We start from the raw sequence: 22,944 nt of genomic DNA on the forward strand, positions 1-22,944 counted from the left end.
TTTTCCAGTGAATTATAAAGGCAGTGGTGGTTCCCGAGGCCTCTTTCACAGAACTGCTGCAAGTTCATTTTTCATAGTGCTGTAAGAGCCCATTATTTATAAAACTGTGGAAAGAATCTTCTCTGAAGTCACGAGGCCCCAGACCTTGAGTGCACTGCTATTTCCCTCACTAAAATCAGGGGCTACTAGAGGTGCTGCTAGAAATTAAGAAAACAATACTGGAAGTGGCAGCTGGCAAACAAAGGAATGTTTCTGTTTTTAAACAAATTCCAGTGTTTCATACAGTACTCTGGCTACTTGAATACCTCAGAGCTTATATCAATCTTTATCCCATAAGTAAAGCTGAACCTGAGCTGGATTCAGCCACTTGAGGGGTCTGAAGACAGACGTGGAGGAACACACAGGCAGCAGAGGCCAGACTGATAGCAGCTGCTTCCACCAGCACCACAGTTCCTCAGGTCCTTTCCTGCTTCTCTGGCAACACAGCAGTGACAGTGTAAAGGTCCACAACTGGGATGGCTTGGTTGAGCCCCTGAAGGTTAAACAACCACTTTCCCTGGAGTCAGTTCCGTGTTGGCTTTCCCAAAGCTGGTGCAGCTCGGCTGTGCCAGTGAGCCCTTCAGTGCCCAGGTGGGAAACACAGGTGAGACCCAGTGCTGGGTCACCCAAATCTACCCAGCTCCCACTGGGAAGGATCCATGGGGGCCTCATCCGTGGGGACCTGATGTTTCTGGAGCCTTTCCCAAAGATGTCCACCTAGATGTGGAGCACAACCTGTAACACAGCACAAGGCACTCGGTCAAGTCCTTATGTGATGACTACAGCACGTCAGATGCTTTTGGCAGAATTTTCCCAGTGTCTGATGCTGTGCGTGGCTGGTGTGTTCCTGTAGGATGTCCAACAGCCAGATCTTGGCCTAAATCTGCAAACAAACTATTTCAAGCAAATGAACCACACCAAGTGTTTTACAAATCATGCTTTATTTTGTTAACAAATACTGGCTGTCAACACTATTCCGTGGTTTTTTTGTTTTTTTCCCTTAATGCTGCATCCCAACACATTAACCACGTTGTATTTTTGCCAAAAAGGGGTACAAAGGGGGACAGAAAGCACATGCAAGTTTGCTGGATCAAAGGCATATAACATTTTTCATTTTTCTTAAAGAGCAAAAAGCATTATTTAAACTTCCATTTCTACACAGAACTTCTCTGAACAGAATTTATTTACCTAATTAATTCTAAAACCCAACTCCCTAAGAAAATAAATGATTGCTTAAGTACGATGATGTGCAATTAATAACCTCCATTTAGTTGCCAGAATATTAACTAATTTTTAACTATGAAATCTCACTAAATAATTTCACAGACAGATAAATGCAAAGAAATTTTTCGTCTATTTCTACCCAGATCCTTGTATACTCAAGATAGTGCAGTAAATTGATTCAAAAAAATTAAGAAATCTTAATATCTTTACGATCAAGAAATATAAACAAAAACTTGAAAGGTGGCCTTTTTCTAGCTTGAGTCTGATAAGGCTTGCAAAATTTCTCCATGGTCTCTGATACTGTCAAACAGTGGACTCATATCAGTCTCATGTTATGAAAGCATCATGAAACATTTCTCTTTCTGATCAAACCCTTGAAGACACAGTACAGAGAACATTATTAAGATGTTCAAATCATGTTCCTAAAAATGATCATGTCATCCCCAGTCCGTCTGGGAATATGCACTAAGCTAATCAAACTGACAGGTGCTGCAGCAGAATTCAAGACAACCCAAGTCCTGCTGTTCCTGGAGCCCAGCAGTCCAGAAGCTCAGACCTTTTCACATTGACAATGTCTTCACAGTACTCCCCAGTACAGCATTTATTTTACACAATTTGTGCTTTTCTCAGAGACCAGGATAAAAATGCTTTCGGAAATGAAATATGAATGTCTGTAACTGCTTTTTTTCCTTGTCCTCTGAATATTGCCTCAATCTTAGTTAACAACTCTGTTCAAACCCTACTTTGACAGGAGAACCATGTACTCCCTCAGGGGCTTTTAACAGAGTTCTTTATTGCATCAGTTTTAGATGTGGGTACACTTAGGTGAGACAAGGAACACTTTACTAGTATTTATTGGTAGCACTGGAAAGTTAAGAAGCAAAATCCAAATTTCTGCCCAATTTCTAAATAAGCGAGGACCAGAAGTTTCTCAAAAAAATCTTTGCCAGAGTACTTCCTTTTTCACAAATGCAAAACATGCTTTATACTAATCCCATTATTGTAAACCATGGAGCCATTCTGACTAAAATAAAACACACTGGAATGCAAGCAGCCAGCATGGAAAACTTCAGTCCAAAAGTTAAAGACATGTGAAATAATATGCAGCTGAAAACAATCATACAATAGCAAATATTTAATAAAGAGCAGTAGTTAGATTACACACAGTTGTTTTACAGTATGTGCATGTGTATAGTTCACACACATTCCCCTCTCACTTTGGAAGCCTGAAGAACAGCAATGTCTCCCTGGAAAAATTCTACAAGTATTATTTCCCCTAACAGCAAAAACTTTCATTAATAATACAGAAAAAGGAATGCCAAGAATATGAGTGCAAATCCTTAGGCAGCAAGTAAGGTAGTTACCAAGACATTATTCTTATATGAACACACACAACCCATCCAAACACGCACCAAGAATCCATGATCTCTTTACAATTAAATCTGATGCATTTCCTTGTATGTGTAAAATATGGAAGACTTGAAATCTCTGAGTTTAAAAGCCTGTTCCTGTCTAGTTGGGACATTCAAGGGGATCTTCAAATCTCAGAGGAGGAGGCCTCCCCAATATTTCCCTAAAATAAAAAACATACAAGGAACAACACTAACGTATTGTAACACTATTGTAATCTATTACAAGGCTATGCAAAAGAATTTTTAAAACTAATTTAATGTGGTAAGAGGGTAGTTCTTTGCTCCCAGTAGATGTGGATGTAAAACAATCTCCAGGGTACTGGTGGAGCACTTCCAGGAGCTATCACCAAGACCACTGTGGTTACCAACCACCTTGCAGGCACTGCATCTTCCACTCTCCCAGAACAGGAGTAGGAGATAATTCAGGCTTGACAGCTTCTGCCTGCTTGTAGGGTGAAAGCAGGCATAGATACTGTCACGATTATGTGGTGTCGGCATGACAACAAAATTAATGCAGAGTCCACTAACCAAAGACAACAAACTTTAAAATTTCAACATGTGAATTTGTTCTTAGAAAAAGTGGGGGAAACAGGATCCTCCGCAGCTTGTCAACAGCAAGGGCAAATACTCTTCTGTCTCCTCGAGCCGTCTTCTCATGAGGTTACTCATAAGAGAGCTCTGCTATAGCAGACAGTTTCACCTAAAACAGGTGAAAAACTCTCCAAAGCCAGTCACCCACAGTGACTTTGCCTTGTACTGTCCACTCCAGCCAGACTGGGAGAAGGGAGTGTGCATAGGCTGGAGCAAAAGTATTTCTTAAACCTCCTATGGTTTGACAGAAACAGATAATAGGAGGATGCAAAAATCCAGAACTTGCCTTGCTAGCCCTCTTTAAGGCCAAAAATAAAAGCACATAGAAAAAAAAAATCACTACTTTATGAGGCATATTTTTAACAAACTGATTGCTCAGGCTTTTAGAGTTCATAGTCAAGCAGTTCTTGGCAAATGTGAGGGATAAAAACTAAAGAATCTCAAACAAATCAATTTACCAACCAGGAAAGTCATAACCAAACATGCAATAGCAGACTCTACTAAACTCACTTGCTAACTACTTAATGCTACCACCTAAATTTGACTTGTTAATCGTGCCCTTATGTTTTAAATCAGAGGTTTGATTAACAGCTTTCAGGTTAGTGTTTAAGCTCACAACATTAGGTTAAATGCAGTTAACGGAGCAAGTTTCTTCATGTTAAGGAGGATTAAAATATTTTTCTTATAGAAGGCACAGCCTCTGGTTACCTCCAAATTATAGAAAAACTACAAAAAACAACTTAAAATAAAACATACTAGTGAGTATGTTACTGAAGAACCAGTAGAGACCATCTGAAATTGCCTAGAGGAAAAATGCTTAACTAAAAATACTTGCTGAGGTGAAACAAGCCATCTTTGCTCCAAATGTAAAACCACCTTCTGACAGCTCTCCAGGCAGAGTAGGAGAGTTAAGAAATACAATTCAGCTTTGAAGGGTATGATCTCTCAGGGTTTGTGGAAAGCTGTTTTAGATACATTATGAAAGAAATTAGTAGCAGAGATAAAGGTAATGCAAGAATGGAGAGAAATAACCAAGCTAAAATGGTTTGTAACAGCCAAGGAAAATGCCTTTTATCAAAAGCTACAGGACAATCCCCAGTAAGAGCTATTTCCCCTAGCAGCGATGAACAGCAGAAATTATCATAATGAGCATTGCTTTCTAACCTTGTTAGCTAATCAAGCTGTGGCATTTTCCTCAGAAAACTTCAGCTTCTCTAGTTTCTCCTTATGGGATGAGAAATGGTTTTAAGCCTTTCATTAAGAAAACAAAGGCAAAATCCATGAGGACTTTCTCACCCTGCCCTTGCAGCAGCTGTGCACTCAGCAGAGGGGACAGGACCTCCTTCTACTCCCACCATCCACAGAGTGGGTTTGTGCCCTTCTCTTCACGGACTCACACAGGTTTCTCTGCAGATTTGTTCCAGATACCACTGGGACCACTTTTGGGACAGTTGCTCCTTTCCCCAGCATGTTTTCCAGCTGGGTACAGCACTCCCCACTGCTCTGTCCTCCTTAAGAGCAATAAGGATTAATGATTTTCAGGCTCAAAGCACGTCTCTCTGAAGTAGTGGTGACTGTGAAGGTGAAGGTCCCACAAGCAGACCACTCCTCCCTGCCTTGACAGGGCCAACTGGTGGCAGGGCTTGTGTTTTGTCCCAGGGAGTGGTTAAATCCAGAGTTTAGGAACATGCTGTAAGGGATTTCTTTCAGTGCTGCAGTCTTCATGATGGGTTGGGTTACGCTCCTCAATAAACCCTCTATACAAAGTATGAGCTGATAGCTCTGCCTTCACCAAAACAAGAAAACGATGAAGGCAGCACCTCCACTTTGGTTTTATAAGTCTTTTTATGAGTCACCATGTAGCATGAGCTAAAACCAAAAATTTACGTTGCCAAGACACTTAAAGACTAAACACAAGAAAGGCCTTTGTTTTAAACAAAATGTGGTTACTTAAATAGGGAGAAAATTAAGAGCTTATCTATTTAGGATTAACACTTCTAATACTTTGTGGGAATAGAATTGATACCTCTTAAAGGAAATGTAAATGGACATAAAAAGGTTGTCAAACTAGAGAGGTGTTTATTAGCACATCATAAATAAAAACAATTGATAATTGAACACAGTGAGCATTCATTTCTGTAAAACTCACTCTGATTTAACTTGGTATTGTCTGGAGAGAGATATGACTTAGTTTGAAGAAGAGTAAATACATTTTATTTTACTAAGTATGTAAAGTTTATGAGACAGACATACTATATGCTTTTCAAATATGAACTAGGGGTTTGGTTTATTTTTAACCTTGCACTGGATTTTAAGTGTCCCACGTGTCAGTGAAATTTTGCCCTCACCTCATTCAATGGGAATTTTACAAATAACTTCACTCTGAGCAGAATTTTACCTAGGGGACTCACATTCATTTCATAATTTTACAGGTAAACCCAAGAGCATTATGCCTTATACAGCGAGGACAGAGCTTGAAGAAATCAGTAGATCTTCCATTTTACACGTTTTTCAAGCATGGATACTTAAATACACTAAGACTTAAGGTAGCACTGTGTATATTTGCTTTAGTTTTCAGCCAAGGATCACAAGGAACTCCTAAGCTTTATTTTCTCATAATCAAATGCAAACCTTTCTAAAACATCTGGCGCATTTCATCTGAGCATAAAAAGGTTTGCACAACTACATTACTTCAAACTCCTATCACAAATTTCAGCTTCATATTCACTATGGAAACAGACTTTGAGCTCACTTGAGAAATAACTAAGTCATAAGGATTTAACTCCCTGCGCTATTCATTAAAAATAATTATTCACTCTGTAAATGCTTGGTGCTGAGTGAGTGAATGGTCAGGCTGGAGAATTCCCTTTAGCCATGGAACAGACATCTCAGATGCACCAAAGGTGCCTTTCCTCACACAGCTTCCTTTATTGCTCAGCTGGAAAGACTATCTGCAGAATGAGACTTCAGATGCCCATTTAGCTCCCCACTCCTAGATTGGCTTTTCCGACAGGAACACTGATTACCAGTAGACAATAATGATTTTTGTAATGCAAACAGCTGGGCAACAGAAGACAGACTGAGATCAAATTAATGGTGTGTATCTCACTATTAAGCAGGTATCAAATACTAAACATTTTTAAAACTACTAATAAACTTAAATTCTTACTGAAAATTTAGCCAATAGAAACACCAAAAGCTTTATAAATACACAAATGAGATGCTCCTCAATACCCTTTTGAAATAAAAGAAAAACATTTCTTTTTAAAATTAAATAATCAAACTACTCTTAGGCAAAGCTCTAACTAAGGTCTGAACCTACAGAACCCCAAATTATGTTAGTTATTGGTCTCACTGTAACAATAACTCAGCCATATTGCCCACAAGCAGCAATTAATTAAATTTAATAAGGAATGCTACGAGTTCTTCCTGTTTTTAAAATCCCAGTCAGAGCCCTAAACAATGCTGCCTTTTTTATTCCAATTTTCAAATGTTTAAAAATCCAATTGAACAAAATCATCTCCGATGTTGGAGAAAATCCCAATGCATAAAAAGTCACTAAAGTGCTCTATTAAACAAACCAACCACATAGATGTGGCAGAGGAAATGTCAGTTTTTAACAGGTTACTGAATATCTACTTTCAAGAATAGAAATATAATTTATCTTTAATAACACACACAGAAGTTTTTCCCCATCACTACACTCTGAATCAGGAATTCACTGAGGATTAAAAAACAAACATTAGAAAATATGAACTTGGTGTGCTAAAAATTCTCTATTCACTTCTACATACAGAAGATTTTCTACTATCTATCTACTTTCTTTCTACTATCTAAGATCTTTCTACTATCTACTTCTGCATACAGAAGATTTTCCCTTTCTCTTTCCAGTAAACTGGAGGGTGATCATAAAAGCCTGGAATTATTTTCCTCTCTTTAGTATTTGAATATGAAACATCATCGTAAAACAGAAAGCCAAGGGAAAAAAATCAAGCATTATACAAGTCCATAGTACCCACATTCGCATGGATCCATAGTATCTAATTTCCTGGCAACTACAGCAAACGTGATAAATAGGAAACCGGCAAAATTTTTCCAACTTTCTTGCTTTCTAGAAAAGCAGATTATCTGAAAAAACAGTGACAAAAAGTGTGACATGCACCCAGAAAAAGAAATCGGGGATAGCCTTTAAATGAGTAACATTACAAATTACTGCCTCCTGAATAAAAAGTTAAAAACTGATAATATAAAAACATGAAACTACCAAGACAGGGACCAGGGTATCCCATCAACATTTGGAAGAACGGTCAATGTAATCAGCACAAAAATCCATCACACTGGAAAACCATTTGATTAATCCATTGTATTTATTACATGTTTACACTGTGATTTCTATAACCTGATGTTGCAAAACTCTAATCTGCTTCCTCATTTATGCTTATTATCAATGCCATCAACATTATACTAAGACAGAAAAGTTTAACTAGCTTTGCAGAATTAGTACAGAAAGCACTACAGCAGCATAAATTCCACTGATCCACTCCAGATTGGGAAAAAAATCCAAAATAAATAGGTAAAAATGGCAAACAGTAAGCACTTTGAGAGCTGGATTTACGAGAACTATCTCTGCTGAGTCTCCTGAGTTTGCTACAAATTGGGCCCAAATTCTGAGGATTTTCAAGCTGTATTCCACAGGAAATTCTGCATCAGATTCAAAGTCTCTTTTTCAAATTCCAGGTGCAGTTTTAGCACTTTTTACTTCTTCCTCGAGGAAAAATGTCTACAATGCTGGCTAGGACCTATATTTGCAAAATCTGCTTATGAAGGCAATCATTCCTATTCAAGACTATGGCAGAGTTCCAGATGCTTAGAGTATAAAACAGGAACTCCACTGAAACGAAAGGTCAAGGAGCTCTGCATTCCCAAGGAGTGGAAGGACTGGAAGAGCTTTATAGCAGCAAGTAGCTCAGGGATGAAGCCCTTGCTGTCAAATGCCCTTGCACACAGGTGCTGAACTCATCTTCTTCTCCCAGCACAGTCAAGGGCCACAGGTTCCTTTAGACTCTGAGTTTCCTTGCCATGCCACCAAACAAGGACACTTACCCTAAAGGAATTACTTGTTAGAGAAAGTACCTCATAAAGAAAACTCTTTCAATCAGGAAGGCTGAGAAAAAAAAAAGAAAGAGGAAGAAGGCAGACGAGTATTTTCCGTCCGTATTTCCCTTTGCTGGAAGCTCATGTGCACCCCTCAGTGCAGACCCCCTCTTGCCTATTCAGCCTGGGGACCAGCATGCCAGCAGCAATCAGTAAATAAAAAAAAAAAAACTGACTCCCAACTGCACATGTTATTTGCAGCTCAATAAAAAATAATGCTGGGTCTTTGACACGTGTTTATATAACACCTAATATAAAAAGCTTGTTTCTCATGAATAAATATGTGGTGCAGGCAAAGTCTGGAAGCATTTTCTAACTAAGAAAATAAAATCTGTGAAGTCTAAACTCCAATTCAAATTTCTCCTAAGGTTTTTAGACCTAGGGTTCAAGTTTAAGACCATATGCAATTAAAACGAAGTAGACTTGCCAAAATAAGCATATTTTGTGATGCAGTGATCTTGACTGATTGGGTTTGTTTATTTATGCTTACACAGAATTTGGTAAACTGCGACAAGTGTCTCAGCTGATGCAAGGCAGATTCATCCACCTGGAAACAACCAGTATTTTAATGTATATTGATGAAAATGTTTTAACAGTAGTCTTTCCTACTGGTTGCGCTAATTATTGTAGAGCTTTATATGGCTTAATCTCATCATGCAGCTTCTTATCACACACTACAGTACTTACACTTTGAAAAATTAATGTTTGAGCACTTTAATCTTTATTATTCTCTACAGTTTGGAGTGACCTGCTTCTTTATAAATAACCCAAATACTCTGTACACTTAATTTGCTATCACCATAGTAATTTTTTCAAAGGATGACTCAAATTCTTATTCCAAAATTAAATGCATTTTTTCAGTCAAGTCTCTTCTTGTGGCACTAATGCACTGGACAAAGTTTTTATTCAAAAATATCTTTCTTCTTCATGAAAAAGTCATTACAGCAATCATAATCCTTTCTTTAACATGAAACACTAAGCTTTATATAAGATGTGTTTACAACATTTACTACCTTGTTAATTCTTTTGTTCACAGGGCAGGCATTTGCTATGACACAGAGTCTGTCATTCTCATCAATTCAGTGATTCATCTGCCTTTCCTAATTTTTTGTTTCACTTATCACTTTTTTTGGTACTGCTCTCCCTTGTTAGGTTCTGAACCAGGCTTTTTCCTTTTCACTATATAAGGTCTAATGTTTGAAAAGCTTTTGAGCACTGCCATTTGCGGTACCGTGACTCATTTCTGTAATGAGTACAGTTTCCTACCAAAGAAAACTAGTGTTACTTTCAAATAACTATAAAGAGTTAACTTCTCCAGGTGTTAGAATGTAGGATGCAGGGAAACAGACACATAGGAGCAGTGATTAGCACTTGTGGGAAGGCAGGGTAGTTCTGGCACCCATGTCATGCTCCACCACTTTGCTTACAACCAGCAAAAATAACCAGTCAAGAACTGCAACAAATAATTTTTCAGATGGATAAAGGGACACCCTTGTAGACCTAGGACAGATCATGAAAAACTCACACCCAGAAGCTCTGGGATGTCTGTGCTAACGTGCGTTTTGGCAGGACTAACAGGCATGTAAAATCCTGTTCAGCAGGCTCCTGTCTTTTCAACTGGACAACATCCTGTCCTGGAAGAAGTTGCTTGGGTCACTGTAGTCACTGGAAGTCACAGCTAGCAAAGTCACCCAGGTATGGAACCAGGTAAATTCCCTGATACAAGGGAAGGAGCATTACAAATTTCAGTTAAGTCTGACCTCATCCCGACCATTTTGGATAAACACAAATAAACTGGTTTAATTAATTATCCTATATGTAGGTATTTGCTTTGTTCAGCTCTTAGAGGCTCTCTATAAAAAAATATTCCTTCCTTTCCAGAAATTTGGATTTTTTCACGGCTGCTGTTATTACATGAGATTAAAATGGAGATTTGTAGCACCCACATTATTTTCTTTCTTCTCTGCCTCACAGACACTGAACCTTCAACATACAGAAACTACTGGACTAATGAGATTTCCAGCCTCATCTTCATTTTCATATGCTAACATAAAAATAATACCACACCACTGCTCTCACTCTGCCATTGCATATGGTCCCATTTTTTTAGTTTTAAACCAAAAGACCTCTGAAAGATAACGCCCATAACTCTAAGTTTTCAAACCCCAAAACGCTTCAGAAACACTTCCCACATGGCTGGCTGGCACTCTTCATCCGTGACAAACTGATGATTGCACAAGAGGTCAGTCGCAGGACACTTTATTTTTTTTTCTTTAAAATAATCCTGGTGTCACAGAACTTCACACCTTTCAGACATATTTGCTATCCAAAACCCACTGGACAAGCCTACGCTACCTTCAGCTTCATTACTTCTTCAATCTGAAGTGCAGGCTCACAGACATACTTAACTAAAGATATTGCTGCAGATTATCTCATTAAAAGAAATACTATACTTATTTTATCTTACCCTTTTTATTGAGACAATTTATCTACATGACCATCTTTGCTTTATCAAACAGTATTTTTTAGAAATTCAGAATCAGTTCAGTGGGATTCTGTCTTGCACTGCATTCACTTAGTTTATATCTGCTCGAAAAACTACTGTCAGAAAACAGAGCAGTTACTTGCAAAGCCTCTACTCTGCCAAATATGGAACAAACCCAGAAACATAAGTATCTTCACACAGGTAGTTTTTCCACATCCTTCAGATGGAATTAAAGCCCCATCTAATACTCACTAAATTCCTAGGGCTAAGGTAAATCAGAAAGAACTACAGATAAACTGAAGTCTCAGGACTTCTGGAGAGTATCACAGTGGTTTGCATCACTTTTTACTAGCCACCATAAAGTCAGAAGAGACTTTCTGCTTTCCATGCAGACAAATGCTACTAGATTTTCAACTGGATTATGGTATACAAAGCAATGAATCTTGACACTTTTGAAGTTAAATTTCAAAGATACACTTACAATACCAAAGATAATTGTTTGAATCTTTGATACTTTCAATAAACATTTTTCAAATAAAGCTATAAGCGCAGAATCCCCTGAACATGTTACCACTTTTTTCCTTTCTAATATTAAAGCTATTGAAAGTGTAGGGGTGAGGGAGAAAACAAAAGATACATTTCTGTTTCATAAATTGCAGCTAAACCAGACCTTAGGAGGATATGGCCTTGGCCCATCTGTCTCTCTGATACTCCAGCAGAATATAAAAATGATTGGAGAGCTCAGGAGAAAGTCAAAAGTATCCAAATGCCTGCAGCTGTAAGATGCTCTGCAGTAGAATAACATCAAACCCCACAACTAACATTACCTTGCTAGCCACAGAAGATTTTTTTGCTATTCTTTTGTCTCCTGAAATGACAACTGAGAACCACAAACTTTCTGGCAAGGACCACAAAAGATAGAAAACTGTAACAACATGAGAAGAACTTTGGAACACAGATGAAAAGAAGGAACAGATGCAGAGCAGGTGTCTGCTCTCTGCTTATAAAATGATGGCTTTTTGGGGTCAGTACTGAAATAACAGAAACCTGAAGCAGAACACACATCCTGAGAAGGTTCCCCTCCTGAGCTTTCAGACATCAAATGTAAGATTTCAAGCATTCACTCTTACTAGGCAAACCCCAAGGGCAAATGATTTTCTTACTATTTCAGGGAATGACCAAAAATAGAAGATAGCTTGTGGCATTCTTGTCAGAGCCAACCTATGGAGATCACAAATCCCAAGATGGGTTGTTGCTACTTCTCTCACTGAGGAGTGTCTGACATGATAATTCCCTAAACCTCTTACCAGGCACCATAGTCCCAGATCATCCCTTCCTGTTAGGCCCATGACAGACCAGCACCAAGCTCTGAGCCACAGGCTGTCCTAACTCAGATGTGCTCAGTAACGACTGCATTTATTAGAAACTAATGAGGATTGAGCCACCTGACACCTCTTTATCACAAAATTTTGATTCAACATCTTCACATGCCCAATAATGATTTGCCTCATGTTTGAGTTTCCCTAAATCATATGAGGTGCTTTAAGCTGCATGAGAGGACACGTGGAGAAGCAGAATGTTCCCATCAACTCTGCAAAGACATTCCCTTCAGATGAAGTTTGTATCATGAAAGCAACTGTTTTGAGGATCTAGGATATAACTTAGATGTTATGTTAATGATTCTATCTCTGGTCTGCCCAAGTTTTATCCCCTGAAGAAATAGAGGCCATCTCCCAGCACACTGCACCTGTAACTATCATTGAGTGCTGCAGCTGATGTACTTCTTGACTAGTTACACAGTGCAGGACACAAAACATCACAGCTGTGGCTGTAATGTTTGCCCCATCACCCAGGGCCATGAGATGATGCAACATGTTATTAGATGCTGCCCGGTGTTGAAATGAAAATCTTGGGGCTTACACAGTCATTATACACTGACCCACAGAAAGCTCACATGGCCCTCCTAGAAACCTTTTTTCTTTTAACCTTGTGTTTCTCACAAGTCATCTCTAAATGCACATGCACAAACCCATTTATTCTTCAACTTTCTTCAGCTGATATGCAAGAAGGAAACCCCCAGTGCCCCTGGCAGAAATTGCCAAGCAGAGAATCCCCATAAGCTTTTAGCAGCCTCTTTCACCTGCTGAAAAGGTCGTCTCCTCCTTGAACTGGCACCAGGCTACCAGAGGACAAAAATCTTTGAAGCCTTCAACAGCTGCTTTCCACTGCAAGTCAACAGGGGAAACTTATAAGCAAGGGAGAGAGTTTTCAAAAGAAATTTACAGTATTTATGACATCTTGCAGTCAGTGGTGGTATGAATGACTAATGGCTTCCCAACGCTTTAACAAAACCTATATTTCATCTAGATTTTCCCCAGAACAAAGTTCTGTTCTTACACATATGGCAGAGGTGTGTGGTGGGATCCTGGGCTCTGATGACTGAGAAAAACAATACCCCAGTCAAGGAGCAGAGAAGTCTTTTTTGGAGCTGAAAGCTTATGCAGAGAAATTTCAGCAGCTCAGCAACGTCCTAGTATGTGGCTGGCCTCACTGAGCACAGTAAGATGAATCAACATGTTCTGCAGAAGAGATCTCACCCCCTCCTCAGACAAGATTAAGACCTTTATCTAAGTCTTTTTTAGAGGAATGTGTGGTGTGGCTGCCTGTAACTTCACAAAACTACTACTAGCAAAAAAAGAAAATCACTTGTATCAATGTACAAGTGCCATAGGAACATGTGCATATGATGATATCCACTAGCAAATATGCCTACAGAATCACAGCATCAGAGAATATCCTGAGCTGGAAGGGACCCAAAAGGATCATCCAGTCTAGCTTCTGACCCTGCACAGAACAACCCCAAAAATCACACCATGAGCCTGAAAGCATGATATTTCTTGGCTGTGAAAGGTATTCTTAAAGGCAGTCATAAAGCATTCATCTCTGTGAATATTTCTGCATTAAAAAACTTACAGATACCTACAGGTGATGTCATTAAAGGGTATCTAGAGAAGTTGTTTGTGAGCAGAAAATCATCACAGCCAGCATCTAACCAGCCAACTGCTTGAATAGTACTGACCTCAAATACTCCTGCTACCACATACAGCAATACCTAAAACAATTTTCCCCATTCCCTCCTATTATTTTTCTCCCTGCTAAAATATCAGTTCTCTATTCCTGCAGTAAACAGCAAGAGCAAACAACTGGCTTCTTCATCAAAACACAACAGTGCCAGGTAACTAAAAGCGCCCACATTTCACATTTTCAGACTACAATAATAAAACTGTACTTGACTGTTACCTGCTGCCAGAAGTCAAACTTACAAAATAACACACAGTCACATACCCATTAGTTAAAATACAGAACACGCTTTTTTCTTCTAATCTTTGCTATTTATTTACTAGAAATGTTCCCAGTTCCCAGGTCATGTCTCCTTATCATTACTAAAACAACAAAAAAAGCTGCCAGCAAACAAGCACAAAGATTTTAAAACTAAAACTGACTACAGGGAAGTGCAAGCTTCCTGCAGCTGCTTAAACAAGATTTTGTTTCATACTGTGGTCTTATCAGGACACTGTCACCTCAACTCTGCTAAATCCAGTAATTTGAAATTAATTTTTTGTTCATTTGTTTTTGGTTGTTTTTTGGTTTTTTTTTTTTTCTGGTCTGTTTGTTTGTTTTAATATCCACACCCAGTCCAACCAATTTTCAGTTATAATTTGTCAGGAGCAAAGAATTTAGTCACATGTGAATGGAAAAGCATCTAACAAGTGAAAAAAAAGAAATAACCTGTTTCCAACTGTGCCTAAATTGTATTACTTCATTTTCCTAGAAAATCTTTACAATAAGCACAGAAATCCTGGTAACATTTAGGGCAGGGATGGGAGAACAAAACTGGGTAAAGATTTTGCATCACTTGGCTGCTGTGCTTAGGTAGGTTGACATCAATAATTTCCAGGATGGGTGAGGAGGTAGTTAATTCTTAACAGCGAGTACAAATGTTGTATGCAGAGGAAACTAGTTTCATATACTTGGAGGACTGACATTTGAAATATCAATAAGCTACCTTTCCCCTGAGAATAACATAGCTGTGTTTTGCTGGCATTGCAAATTCCACCAGCAATTATCTGCTCGGGGATTAACAAAGAAATAATGTAAAAATTAAGCATGCTGATCAGTCACTGCATTCGGCTTCATGAAAGTATCATCCACTTTGTGGGTGTATCATGGAAGTCCATCAGTTGCCCCGTGAACTCAGTAATCCTGATTTATTCCTCACTTGTGATGGAAACACAACTGATTAGAGACACATTGGCATTAACATGTAATCATGGCTAAAATTATCCATGCTTTGTAAGTACGCCGTATTTTGCCTCCTTATTTTTTAAACACTAACTTGGGTTGAATAAACGAAGCCAAAAAAAAAAAAAAAAAGAAAGAAAGGCAGTAAATTCAAGAAACCCATGCATGAAAAACAGCATTTAAAGATTACTGTTAGTCTGGAAAGCATTAAAAAGGGGGACATAAACATTTAGTTCAGGTCTGGTTAAAAGATTTCCTGGCTTGTCATTAAAGAAGAGATTTTCTGAGAGGCCCAAGAAGACAGTCTTGAAAGTTAAGCACAAAAACTGGGCATTCAGACAAGTCTTTTTCTTGCCTGATTCTGGGTGGGTTCACTTGACCTCTGGCAGCCGACATAAGTCAGTTTATCAAAAAGAGTAACTAAATTGGGGTACTCGGTCTGAAAGATTTAAAGCCTGACAGAGGTGCTGAATCCTGTAGTTCAAACCTGAGTGAGCACAAGGTAAGAGCACAGGATTTCTCTTTAAGTCAAAGCCTCCCTCTGAAGCTTGGCACCCAGATCTGATGCCCAAAATAGACTCTGTGAAAAATGTTAGCCTGAATTTCCCTTTCCCTCAGCCCGAGCTCTTCAAACTGTCATCTGATGTGAAGTAAAAATGAAAATTATAAAGTATATTATTAAATACTCTAGATATTGCCTGGAAAGAATAAAGTTTTATTTCGTGAAAAGCTATAGCTCCTATACCAGTGTGGCTGCAGAGGGTGGATAGTTAAAGGAAGCAAAAAGTAAACTGACTGCAGAAATAGAAGTAGGGGAACATCCTGACCATGTGCACTGGACTCCATCTATTCTGTGACAGACAGACAGCTTTTCACCACTGTATGATATGTCTGGCAACCTGAACGTGCCAACCTGCTGTGTTTATTACTGGGGTGTCAGGCAACCATGTACAGACAATTGTCAAAACCAAGCCATTTTCCTTTTGTTTATTTCCCTCTACATTCTTGCTCCAAACAAATTAAGAACAAATTAATGACTCCTACTTTTAATAAGGAATTTTCATTTTTCTTTATAACACGGGTTCTCAATTCAGACAATAATTTCACTAAATCAGTGGTCATTCAGAAATGGTACAAACAGCTCAGGATACTAAAACGCAGCTTAAGAATAATTCCACATGAATTAAAAAAAAAAACTGTATTGCTATATTCATACATGCTCAAGATAATTCAACTTTACAGTTTTGACATCTGTAGCTTATTAGTCTCTTAAGTATGTAAAAACACCATTGGCATTTTTCATATTGCATGTGTCTGGAGATAATGGCCGTGCAGATTTTGTACAGAACGGTGCAAATAAACTTGCCAAACTTTCATCATCACTCCTTTGGAAACTCTGAGGGGGCCGATTAAATTGGCATTTTGTTTGACATGTACACAGAATGTGCTTAGCATGCAGAGCAAGCATGGCAATAAACCTTGTCTTAACAGCTGTGTTATTTTAGCTAATGATAAACATGTATCTAAAGCCACATATCACCGCAACTTAAACTGGTGAGAAAAGCTTAGTCACCCCATGGAAAGAGAGGCCATCACAACAGAGGAAGTTGTTCATTTATTCCTTAGTATGCAATTAATTGTCTCACCAATAAACACAAATACACAAACAGTTGTTCTAAATTAAGTAAATTATCACTGTAGCTTATATTCTGTCTCTGACCTTGCTGAATTTATTCTTCACCAACTCACTGCTACCCAAGGGCACATGTCTGCAATTACCACTGATCTCAGTGGAAGCTGTGATTGCATAACTGAGCAAAGTTTATTTTCCAGAAAGTTTCCTTACAGTCAGAGGGCTTTGGAGGGCCAAAAGGCTCTTTTTGCAATCATTATGGCTCATTCCATTGTGACTGCATTCAAAATGCAAAATATCTTGACATGTGAAATGCAGATGTTACCAAGCAAGACAGCATATTGATTTGGATAAGCCATTTAATTTTGACAAACTGCCAAAACAACAATAAAAGAATCACAAACCTGAAATATTGGAGATTTCAGCAGCAGCCTATAATGAACAGGGAGACAATGAGTCCCCGGCAACCTCTAGGAAGGGATCGATGCTCTCCATGGAACTGCAGTGACTGGGAATTTCAGACAGTACCCTTCGATTTTCTCTGAAATCTTATCTTTACAAAGTAAACAAACACAAGATAATAACCTTTAAACTTTCCACAGCCATTCATAAGGGGATTCAGTCCTGCAGAACAGCAGCAGACATTCAATATCAGTCTCTGTTCAATACACAGTACCCCATGTATCACAAAACTCCCTCTTCTAAAAGGCACAGGTTGCAATTCCCAAAATCATGACACTTCAAAAAGAAAAAAAAAAAAAAAAAACATAATCAGGCTGCCTCAGAACACTTTTTCAGATTTTCTCTGGATTAAATTTATCATATCACGCACTGAGTCTGAAATTTGAAGCCTTAAAAAAACACTAAATACTACCAAAAACACTGCAAAAACCAATACCTAAGTTTCTAAATGGGAGAAATTACCATTATTTTCATCATTTAAAAAAAAAAAGCAAGGAAATTTGGGTCAAATTTTAAGATACTTTAATTTTTATGCAACTGCAATCAATCTTTTTTGGTTCCTATGTTCATAAATACCTGAAGCAGCCTAACTACAGCAGAGCTTTTAAAGAGCATGTGCTGAACTGGACTCTATAGATAACGTTAACTAAATATTTTAAAACATCCTCAAATTAGGTAATAGCTACATAAAAGCAGAATTTTTCAAACCCCACTTTACATATCCATCTTCACTGAATTTAAATATATATATATATGTTTTACTTTAAAGGTTGGCAAATGGCTTCTAATTCCTTGGAAACAACAGCATTTAGACTACATTACCTCAGTATCTTCTTCAATCATAATTTTATAATTTTATTACATTGCATACAGAAGAAGAATAAGAGGTAAGTGCTGCTACATTACTCCCTGTATTATTTTTTACAGCAATTTGCAGGACATCAAGAGTAAACACAGCACTTTACAGACCGTATAAGAAAGGTCATTACTCCAGAGAGCTTACAACTACAGCAAACAAATCAAGTCCAATAACCCTTCCATTCAAAGGAGATATGAGGACATTCCTCTTTAACATATTGGTCTATCATCATTAAAGGTATCCCCAAGTCAAGCAGCACCAAAAATTGACAAAAAGGGGCACGTTTTTCTCCTTGCCCTTCCCTACTCACAATGTGGATCTTGTAAACAGCAGGCAGATCCATATCAACTCACTTCTCCATCACAGGCACAGAAGGGAAGGCATGAAAACATATTGTGCCAGAGACACAAGGGACACCTATCAAAAAACTCTTTTTTCTATTTTCATTTCTTTGATTTAAAAAATCTAGTCCTTAATGCTCACTGCTGAGGTGCACACTCCTTTCAATTGAAGGAATCTGTTCCTCCGCAACCCAGGAAATTTGCTTCCTGGCTTAAGCTTTATCATCAAACTCCTCCTGCTACTTTTGAGTGACACACTCCAGAAATCCTCACCTGCTACTGTCTAAATGTTACCAGAATTTTCCCCACACTTAAGAAAGCAAGGAAGCTTGAAAAAAACTGTGAGGGGAACAAATGCAACCTTCCATAGGCAGGACACATTTAAACCTCTAGGTGTGAGTGGTAGATCAGAGATCGGTGGTGAATGGTGGATAGGGAGGTCATCTGGGCCTCCAGCAGAGCCCTCCAGGAAGAAAAAGAATGGGAAAAGTAGGAGTGGCAGCTTACTGTATGAGATAAAATAATGTTCAGTCTAGAAATAAAATACTTCCTCAAAATTATGTTTTAATCCTACTTTCCTTTCCACCACCACCCCCAAACTCAAACCTACATTCCACCCAAAAAAAAAAAAAAAAAAAACACTGGAGAAGTCTACCATTTAGCTAAGTAAGAAAAAGTGAAAAAAAAATAGGCAGTGTAACGAGAAGGTAAAAATGCTCAATTTTTATGCTCAGCATCAGTCAATTCCCAACAGCAATTTTTAGGAAAAAATTATTACTTAAAAAGATGTTCCTTTTAAGAAGTTGTTTCCAGAGATCAGTGTCAGAATTACCAAATATTAAGGCTTCATTTATAATTGATTAATACAGATCATCTCTTTCTATACCCTCTGCAGACAATTAATTTTATGTTATTAATCATTATGAACAAAAGGTGGCTACCAATTAGCATGGTGTTTTCTTTGAAAGATGTACAGCTGATAATTAATAAGTTATCAATACAAGGTCTCAATTGTAACTGTCAATTGCTTGCCCATTCATTAAAAAATCATTCCTGTGTTACTTGTGCATGACTATAAACCTGAACATAAAATGGCACATTATTGTCTGATCTCCTGCCAATCCAACTGCCCAGCCTGCATCGCTAGAAGAAAATTACTGATGATGTTTTCTGTGGCTAACTCGGGAAAATGTCTGCAAAAGTTAATACTGAGGTTGGCTTTTGTTTAACAAAAGCAAACAGAGATGTACTGCATTTCCACAGTACCTCCCCATCCTAACGCCTAGAGAAGAGGAAAGATAATTTACCAGGTGTACACATAATCTTTGATGAATTACAAAACCACTGGAATGAAAAGAGGAAGCTGCTGAAATGCAAGGGGGAAAAAACAACCCACATGTAGGTAAAGAACTAAATATCTTAGCTCGACAGTATGGGAGACCAGTTAAGAGCCTTGATCAGTCAATTACAGCAGAGAGTAAAGTCCTCCTGGACTTCATTCAAGCTGACCAATTGGCCTATGCTACCTTCAGTACACCCAAACATTCCTTTTTGGACTTGCCATCTAGTCAAGTGTACATCCATGGTAACTTCCACCTTGTATGTACCCAAACTACTTTAAATTTTATTTGCAGCATACTTCTGCAAATTCAAATTATTTTCAGGATCTTTGTCCTGACTACTATCTAGTCTGTACTAATTTTGTAAGTTTTTGGGTTTTAAATCAAATTTATTCCCAGACAGCATTAGACAGCATTCTTCAAACACTGAGCAAGGGAAACAATGTGGCATGGTTTATTGAGTTTTCCAACAAAGCATGTAACAAGAGTTTAGGGGAAAAAAAAAATATCTAGCCACATGGGATACTATTAGGAAGATACTTTATTTACTTTTATTATAAACCAATGTCAGGTTTTATTTTGCTGCCGTTCTTAATTTGTAAACATTTTTAAATGCCATGTTTAACAAACTGTCATGTGATTAAAAGCTATGGTCAAACATAGTCATGTGTGATACGCCATTCTTGTTATACCAAGCAATGACTAATGTGAATTATCTGACTTTCTGCCCCAGTGCACTCAGTGACACATGACATCATAGGAGAAATAGGGGGGTTTGGTTCTATTTGATTTTCAATTTGTATTCTTAGACAAAAAGAAAAAATTAAAAGCTGACAAAATCAAGCCTTTCCCTTGCCCTCACAGTCTCAACCCTTCAGAATGGTTGAGGCTGGATGAGGCCCAAGCCATCCATGACCCAGCACTGCTCTCCACAAATGCCAGAGAACAGACGTTTCAGAGCAGGGGAAAATAAGAACACTGGAGATGCTGGTGGCTCTTCCACTGGGTTTTCTAATAACAGAAGACTTCAAGGGCAGAGCATAAATGCCAAACAAGCACCCAAGTGTGTTGGAAACATTATTTGGCAGCTGAAGCTAGACAAATATCCTAAGAATGTGTAGCATTCTTATGATATGTGATATCATACCTTGTGAAGCACAGATCTAAGAGAACTACAAGGTGCTGCAAGTTTAAGCAGTTGCACCAGGGGAGGTTTAGATTTGATATTAGGAAAAATTTCTTCACTGAAAGGGTGGTCAGGCTCTGTGAAAGGCTCCCCAGGGAAGTGGTTGAATTACCATACCTGGAAGTACTCAAAAAATGTGTAGAGTGGTGCTTAAGGACATGGTTTAGTGGTGGGCTTGTCAGTGCTGGGTTAATGGTTGGATTAGATGACCTTAGAGGTCTTTCCCAACCTTAACAATTCTCTTCTATGGAGGGAAATCCCTACACTTTATTTACATAGACAAAGAAGGACTGTCCTATAGGAAGCCAGGCACCTTGTGGTTTGCACAGTACATAAGTCATCCAGTACCTACTTTTTGAGTGTTTGAGAATAAACTTACTTTAACCAGTGAAGCGACAGCTGAGACCACAACCAGAGCCTCAAAGAGAAACAGACAATAAAATGCAAAAGGTAAGATACCAAACTTGGAATTACCCAACCTATCAGTCTTCAACAGACATCAGGAATGGAAAAATCAAAGCCAAACAAAACACTGTGACGCTGGGCAGTAGCTTGCCTAACTTAAATAAGCAACAACCATGGTGCATAGAAACAATCAGCTAAGTATTTGCTTGAAAGATGAACTCTCATCTATCCTTTAAATGCCTAGCAATGAAAACACTGGTTGAACAGAAGAACAAATATTACTTCAACATACTCCTAGAAGCAGACTCAGAATGCTTTTCCTTTTTAAGCAAACATTTAGAGAACAGACCATTCTGGGGAATCAGAACTTGTAGGCTAAGCCAAGTGGGGTGAAGGAACAGTTATCAATGGAGAAACAAAATAGGAAACAAAAGGAGGAAGAGCATGTTGTCTTTGCAGGGTTTCGCTTCAGACTGTAGCTCCACTACAGTGAAGAGATAAACCATTTCCTCACTAATTAGGAAATGTCTCTTCCTCACAGCAGAAAAAATGCCAGATCATCCAGAACTCAGAGATTTAGAACTGAAATGAAACAGTCTGCACATTTACTTTTGTAAATAATTAAGTCCAGGATGAGAGGTTATCTATGAACACAAATGCCCTACAAGACACTAGAAATAGCTGACAAATCTGATATATTGCGTTACAGCTAAAAGTTATTTGAAGATTTTCTCTTTTTTAGTAATATTAACACGTGTATGTTTTACACATACATGTTTTATGTAAAGTGTTTAAGAATAACCAGGTCCCAAATGAAATTGCAAGTGCATAATTTAAATTATACTTTAGTTACACCAATTGTATTATTTAATGTTACATACACAAATTACACACCATGGTCACAATATTTTATTTATTATATTAAATATTAAAAGCCTTAGAGAAAAAAAGGCATAAGGCTCTAAATAAGAGGGGAGAATCAAATGCTACTGTAAAATATAACATAAAAAAATTATAAGGTAGATGGCTTTTTTTTGTTTTGTTGGGGTTTTTTTGTTTTTTTTTTTTTAATGTGCTCATCCACTAGTGAGAATAACTACTGACTTTGCTTGGCAAATGGTCCTAGGTAACTACCAGGAATCAATCAAGAAGTGGAAGAGTTTTTCTCATTAGAAGGCAAAGAAACACAGGAAGCCTGGAAATGAGAATAAGGCAATTCCAGAACAGGTAACACACTTTAGGGAACGCTGCAGTAAGCAAGACTTGAAATTAGACAATCATCCCAACTCAGAGCACCAGTTATAAGGCTTTAAAGCTTTTAATGTTTGCTTTTCTTTCCAACTGTCTAACTTCAGACACTTTATCAGCCCTATTGTTTCTACCCATTAAACTGTGGATTTTGTGATTGCAAAGAACAACACAACTTTTCAGAGTGGAGCTCCAGCCCCACGCTAGAAGGAGAAGGTCGCAGTAGCTAACCTCAGCAGACATGACCTTCACAAAGCAGTATT

This window comes from Cinclus cinclus, chromosome 1 (assembly GCF_963662255.1).
Source record: "Cinclus cinclus chromosome 1, bCinCin1.1, whole genome shotgun sequence".
NCBI lineage: Eukaryota > Metazoa > Chordata > Aves > Passeriformes > Cinclidae > Cinclus > Cinclus cinclus.